The 7,133-nt window shown below is 39.8% G+C and overlaps 1 long non-coding RNA gene across 2 annotated transcripts; it reads left to right on the forward strand.

Annotated features, from left to right (window-relative positions):
• Positions 1-733: 733 nt before the first annotated feature.
• LOC123047376 (uncharacterized) lies at positions 734-3,895 on the forward strand. Of its 2 annotated transcripts, XR_006422976.1 has the most exons (3): positions 734-1,305; positions 1,505-2,079; positions 3,633-3,895. It is a non-coding gene; the product is annotated as an uncharacterized lncRNA (long non-coding RNA). The 2 variants fall into 2 exon arrangements; XR_006422975.1 differs by having other exon boundaries at positions 1,505-3,895.
• The last annotated feature ends 3,238 nt before the right edge of the window (positions 3,896-7,133 follow it).

The raw sequence follows: 7,133 nt of genomic DNA on the forward strand, positions 1-7,133 counted from the left end.
GTATTGATCATGCAGCCCTTGATGGTTTAGATTTCCCAAAGGAGAAGAAGGAGGTGCTGAAAGAGGATGGGAGCAACAAAGTATGATTCGAAGATTATGTTTTGTTGCATATCTTCTATGGAATGTTGTTGCTAGTAACAAAGCATGCCTTCTCTTTGGTTCCTTTATATGGAAGTAGCATCAAATTGGGATATGTGAACTCTTTTGACGCTTTGTGGATCTCTTTAGTCTCTCCGGTTAATATAACATTCATTATTATTTTTAGCGTTATTTGTCTTTCACCTGGAGATTCATTCTTTCTGGTTGTTTAGAAATGACAAATAGATGTAGATCAGCCTGAGCATGAGTGATAGCAGTCTTGCAGCTTATGTTTACCATGCAAATTTTACTTGAAAGAAATGTTGATGGTTGTTTTTATATTTTCACACTACACCACGACACTGCATTCCCTACTGACGTGTATTGGCAAAAGTCAGTTTTGCCGACCCACTGTTAGTCAGAAAAATTTCTATCAAACAGTTTGATGGTAATACTAACTTGTAAGAACCAATTGTCGGTCGGGAATGCTGAAACGTATAGCATCAAACTGTTGGTCGGTAAAAATTGCAGTACAATCGAACTGTTGGTCGGCAAATAATGCCGACCGACCGTGGGTCGCCAACTGGGCCACCCAAAATATCCGCGCGCGCCTGGGAAACTTAATCTCTCCCCTTTCTCTCTGCCCTCTCTCTCCCTTATCTCTTTCTCTCTATTTACTCAACAAAAAAAAAACTCTCTTTCTCTCCAGATCTGAGCGGCGGCGGCTCCATCCTCTTCCTCCACCCGTCTCCCTCAGATCGAGCTCCGCCCCGATGTGGAGGAACGTATCGCCGCCCCGATGTGGAGGAAGGCCTCACTGCCCCGTCGATATGCAAGCATGAATCAAGCGAGCTCCACCCCGAAGTGGAGGAAATGGTACGCGGCCGTCGATCTGCGCGCGTCTAGCCATGGAGATGGAGGGCTCGCCCCCTCGCGTGCTCCTCCACGGAGTGCTAGCAGCCCACACGGCGTACATCAGCCATCCGTTTCGTCCGTCCCATGCGCCGGCTGCCGGTGGCTACCGCTCTGTTCTGTTCATCCCCCGCCCGCCGCACGCGATGGCCCACACTGCCATGTTGTTTTGCTGCAGCCAGACCGCCATCGCTGCCCTCGCGCTCCGGGCAGAGGCTCGTTCTTGCTGGTACGCGTTCCTCCCGACGGTGGCGCTCTGCCCACTGCGTCGCCTTTCTTCCAGCGGCTGCGCCGTTCAACCCCTACCTCTAACCTGTGAGTCCTTCCCATTTGCTTCAGATTTTGATGTGCAGCTGCAGGCTTGTTTATCTTAATTTCCTCATATCCCTATTCGTTAGTTTGCAGTAGAACTCCTCATCTTTCCTAGACCCTTGTTAAATTAATTTCTCTTACTAGATCATAGTTTGATTATTGGCAAACAATCATTCTTTACCTATCCTTTTTGCATCCGCAGATTGATCTGGCAACACAGAGAGGAAGCTGCAAAGACGCGTGATGAGTAAAAAGTCGATACACCTTTAAACTTTGCAATATTTGGGAGAGGATGACTAATCGAATATTGCTAACATATATGTTTGTTGTCCTTGACCTGGATGCCGATGACACTCTTTTTCATTCAGTTTGTAGTTGGTTTGCATTGTTTCTGCAAAAGAATCTTGTCTGGATGTCTTAAAAAAATAGTTGGTCATGAGTCATGTGGGTTACAGTGCATCATCTGTACTCTGCCTCTACATAATATACATCTCATTACTTATTTCCACAATATCATAAGTCGAGAAATAATTTGTTTTGTTGTTTTCTGTTGTGAAGTGTATGATACGGACATTTCACTCCATTTGTGCTATTTTCTACTCTAATTGACATCTCAATATGTTATTCTAGAATTTTGTTGCTTCTGTTGGAACCCATATTATCAATTTTACACCATGCAAAAGTCATGACTCACAGGCTGTATTCTGACTGTTTAGGTTTCGACTTTGGACATCTGAACAGATTATATACTGGAGATTGCTTGTATTATAATAGAAGGTAAACTTACCAAACGAACAGAGGAAGTTTTAAAACAGAGTATTGTCTTCTATGCTATGCACACGTCAAAATGGTATGCTAGTTTTCTGAATCTTAATCCAGTAACAATAAATAGTTCTTGAGCGTCAGTTCTATATGTCAGTGGTCAAATGATAGTCAATTCTTTGTTTCACTCATGCTCAAAATTGTCAAAATAATGCTACTTCTACCCATAGTACAGACATTAAGGATCATAAAGTTCATATAAGACATTAAGGCTATCAATTTTTAGGCATATTATCTATTTGTTATGGCTCGGTAGACTTCAATCTTTAGAAGATGGAGAGGAACTTGGCTGGTAGTTTTGTGCTTGCACTTCACATTCATTTGTTAGTACTCCATTTGCTATGCATCAAGATTCAAGCAAGTAGGATTCCCAGTGTATTTGCAGTTTTTACATCGTGTATTGCATGTGAATTGTGGTCACTACTGTCAATCCATGGAAATTTAAATGTATAGTGATGGATGAAACGAATTGAACCTATATCTTACCATCCATATGGCATAACCGCATAAGCAAGTTAGTTCTAAAAGGTCATTGTTAATTTACCCGCGTCCGTCCCGCAATTGCCACAACTCATCTTGCATAAGTGTTCCTATAAGTTGGTACAAAGATTTGACCGTGGATGAACTTCATATGGATAACACAGTAGTTTGTGCACAACCATATTGCATTTTCTTGCATAATCTGAAAACATCAAAATTAACTAGAGAAGTGAATATATCTTCTCTAACACGGTCCACATGTTCCTCTGTCAGTTTGGATCATAACAAGTCGAACTATCAGAAGCACATAGTCTTCCGACCCCAATAGGCCAATACCCATGGGACAGCCCACATCGTTTTGGCACCTTACCCGTGGTGTCCACAACGACAATTTTTGCGGGCTTGGATGTGGGCACCATGGGCATCCACTTGCAGCCTTAGTTGCTAGTGCTTAGTGCAGTGAGATCAGAGGATGGTTATCAATTTAATCTAATTTGTGGCACTAAATTACAGGTGCTTTTTCCGATGCTTTTATGAATATAATAGTCAGGTGCAGCCTAAGTTCAGATGCTTTTTGACTAGTATTTTGCAGGTCCTCATGTGCTTAGTGCTGCATTTAGAAATGACTGTGAATAGATTATTCTTCTTGAAATTCATTTCTAACATAGGGAAAGTATGTATAACCTCCTGATGTATGTGGGTTTTTCACAATGCTTTTCCCAGGCCATGCTGCATTCATCATTGAAACTCCTAGTTGTGTATTAGATAGTAATCATTTTGCCAAATTTATTGCCGTCTAGTGCAGCAAAGTCCAGTCTTTTCCACTCCAGAGAAGAAAAAGAAAGAAAACTAGTGCAGTCTTCTCTACAAAAATGACTTTTGTGTGTCCGTCTGTGGATGTGTTGCTCCCAATAATTGGGCGTCTGGACATGCCCTGGTTTTGCCATTGATCCTTTATACAATTATTATTTTTACCATTATCTCTATGAATGCATGAATTCACCGTGACTTCTTTTAATCCTTTGTAGGAATGACATACAAGAGGACCTTTGTAGGAATGACATACAAGAGGACCAGGGAGGAACCATGAAGATGGCAGTTTGCGTCAGCTAGACATTTTGTGTAATGGAGCAATAACAATGCGTCTTCTATGTATCATTTTGTAAACCTACTAGATCATTGATGCCGCGCGTTGCTGCGCCCGTTCATTTTGGTAATAGAATAATAGAAATTTGCCTAAATATGTCGATCCACAAAACATATAAGTTAAATTTATATAAACTTACATACATTTTGGATGCGGGTTTTTTTGTTTGAAAAACAAAAAACCCACATTTACGCAGAGTGATTAGTATTATTACTTCTTTAAATTATCATATCAGGGGAGTAAGAGATGCAAACTACCAACAATTGCATAAAAGGACAAGTAATTTTCAACATTAGTCAAGGATTGATGTGATACATTAAATCTGGAACAGAAAATTATACTATGTACAATCAGGGCACAAATTTACAAAGGAAGAAATTAAAGAATGCTTGCATATCTGCTTTATTGCCTAGTTGGTTTATTACTAAAAGCAATGATGATTGACGTATGCCACCTATCATGGTTCAAGAACCATGCATATAAACTCTGTTCCCTGTGCTTTTAGCTAATTCATTTTGATTTGGTTCAACTAATTTTGAACTGCTGATAGCACTGGAAAGAACAAAAAGCAAAACCAAGAGTTATTAGTCAAAAGTACCAAGAACTTATCAAAGAAAAAAAATATTTATATGATGAGAATAGAGCTGATGCCGAATAGCTCAAGGGCTGTATCTGCCTTGCCAATCTCCTACAGTACAGTTGACAGGAAATTTTGAGCACTTAAAATAAAAAAATAGAGCAATGAATAGCTAGTAGTGCCAAAATACTGTAGATAAATAAAAGGAGATTGATTCCCTATTGTATACTACAGCAATCTCTGTCACAGAAACTAAATCTAGATTATATAATAATCTGCCGAGCAATATTGACACATATTGAGTATTTCAGACTACAGATGTACATGTAGATTTGGTTTAGTGTAGCTTTTCAACATAAGAAAGCACATCAGAAGAATTTTGCTATGTGCAGGATAAGAGTACAGCTGACTTGCAGTTTATCAAGGGAAGGTATAGACAAAGATAATAACCCCTGAACAAATTATTACTATTTCAAATTGAGATCTTTTTTAAATATAGCCACACCAATTAAGAGCTGGCAATCATTAATTTCAAACTGCCGATAACATGCCAGTTGTTCTCAAAACAACCACACTTTCATCACTATACAAAGCAATTTCAGTAATCTTACTATGAAACGAGTTGAAATCTAAGAAAAAAGATCTATACTGACAATGAAAACTCTAAATAAATAGTATTCATTTTAAAACACAGTATTATCAAAAGTCCAAATCTCAAAACAAATTTGTAGCGACCCAAGGGCCAGTTCTAGGGCAAAGAATCATCATTACATCCTCTGTTATTTGGTATCATATTCAACTCCATATACTCTCATGCTCTTTGCCCCTGACTCAGGTGAACCGACATATCCTCAATAAGTACTCCCTCCGTCCGGAAATACTTGTCATCAAAATGGATAAAAGAGGATGTATTTTAGTTCTTGATACATCCTCTTTTATCCATTTTGATGACAAGTATATACATCCTCTTTTATCCATTTTGATGACAAGTATTTCCGGACGGAGGGAGTACACTGCTAGGATCAGAAATGACAAGTAGGATAATCCATACCTGCCCATGCATTACTGAGAGCCACACGCATTACTCCCACTTGAAGGCTACAATGCAGCATGCAAGTCGGCATGTATCCAGGGCCGGCCCTGAGGGGGGGCAGAGGGGGCGGCCGCCCCGGGCCCCCGAGCTGGAAGAGGCCCCCGATGGATTGGTTTCCCCATATACGTTCCTGATGTTTAGCTTGTATAACTGATCGATTGATTCTGGAAAAAGTGTACTCCCTCCGTCCCAAAATTCTTGTCTTAGATTTGTCGAAATACGGATGTATCTAGTTACGTTTTAGTGTTAGATACATCTGTATCTAGACAAATTTAAGACAAGAATTTTGGGACGGAGGGAGTAACTGATTAAGTAATCGTCGGCTTGTCGAGCGCCATGCAGTCTTCACGTATACTCTCTGCCCTAATTGGCAACGAATCAACCATGCCATGGATGACGGGGGTCGTCCGTTCGTTTAATTGTGATTTTTGGCTGTTGGGCGTGATTAGTGGAAGGAGATAATGCGATTACCAAATTCCCATCAATCTCCTCTTTAATGCAAAATTTCTCTTTGATTCGTTTCCTGAAGATCATCCTTGTACATGTCTCTTTCGGATCTCTTATATATTGATTGGGATTAGAAAAGACAAACTCCGACTTTTATTCGTCAATCGTATGCAGTAGCAAAATCTTGTGATTTCTAATTTTCTAGTCATCAAGGTACCTTGTTCTATGTCTTTCTTAGCACTTTTATGCTATTAGCAATGCTCTTAAGTTCTTGTATCATATGTTTGTGTGCTTATTAGCAATATTGCTATCTAGAATGTATCCATGTGATAATGAGAAGTATAATCATGCATGTGAGATGATTGAGTCCCACATGAAGCATTGGCATTTTTGTTAGAATATTTTTTTTGAAAAGGAGGACTTTTTTAGAATACATACAGGTACCCTGCTGATTCCCTACAAAAAAAGAGTATTTTTACTGCTAGAAGTTCTGAGTTAGCTTTAGTTGTTGAAGAACAACCTTGTGAAAATTATAGGAAGATGCAATTTGAGTAGGCACAAAAATGTTACTAAGAGTGTCGATTGACAATGTTTATGACACCGGTTTTTCTGCTAGTAAAGCATACAAGGCACCATAGATTGTAGTGGTATTGAGAATTTATTTGCAGCTGAAATAGAAGAAGAAGAAAAATGCACATATTCATGTGGATTTAGGGCCCCTTTGTGTTGCCTTGCCCAGGGCCCCCGAAATCTCAGGGCCGGCCCTGCATGTATCTACAGCTGCCTGCAATATACCCAGGCAACGATGATATTCAATGAGATCATCACCTCCCAAGAGCCTAGCTAATAGAGAGAGTACATGATTTGAGCCACATCGGGGCAGGCTAGGGTAAAGCTACAGTGGCTGCATGCCACCATGGAACAACATCGAGTACAGGGCATGATTTTTCCTATCAACTGTACATTAGGGAGTACATTATGAATTCCTCTTGCATAAATGAGTTCACGAAGAGTATATATATTGACTTGTCTGAATTATTTAAAATGAAGGAACAATTTTTTCCTATTCCTACATGGAGCTGAAGCATCATTATAAAATATCAAGGAACACATTCAGGGGGAGACAACATGTACCCGTCTACTTGTGTCATCGTGGCATTACCGTCGCCTCACGTCTTCACGAAACACAAAAGTTAACTGCACCACATACAGCAAAATAATACCGTGGCATGAATGATACAGAAAATTGAATCAAGAGCTTGAAA

This window comes from Triticum aestivum, chromosome 2B (genome assembly GCF_018294505.1).
Source record: "Triticum aestivum cultivar Chinese Spring chromosome 2B, IWGSC CS RefSeq v2.1, whole genome shotgun sequence".
NCBI classification, from domain to species: Eukaryota; Viridiplantae; Streptophyta; class Magnoliopsida; order Poales; family Poaceae; genus Triticum; species Triticum aestivum.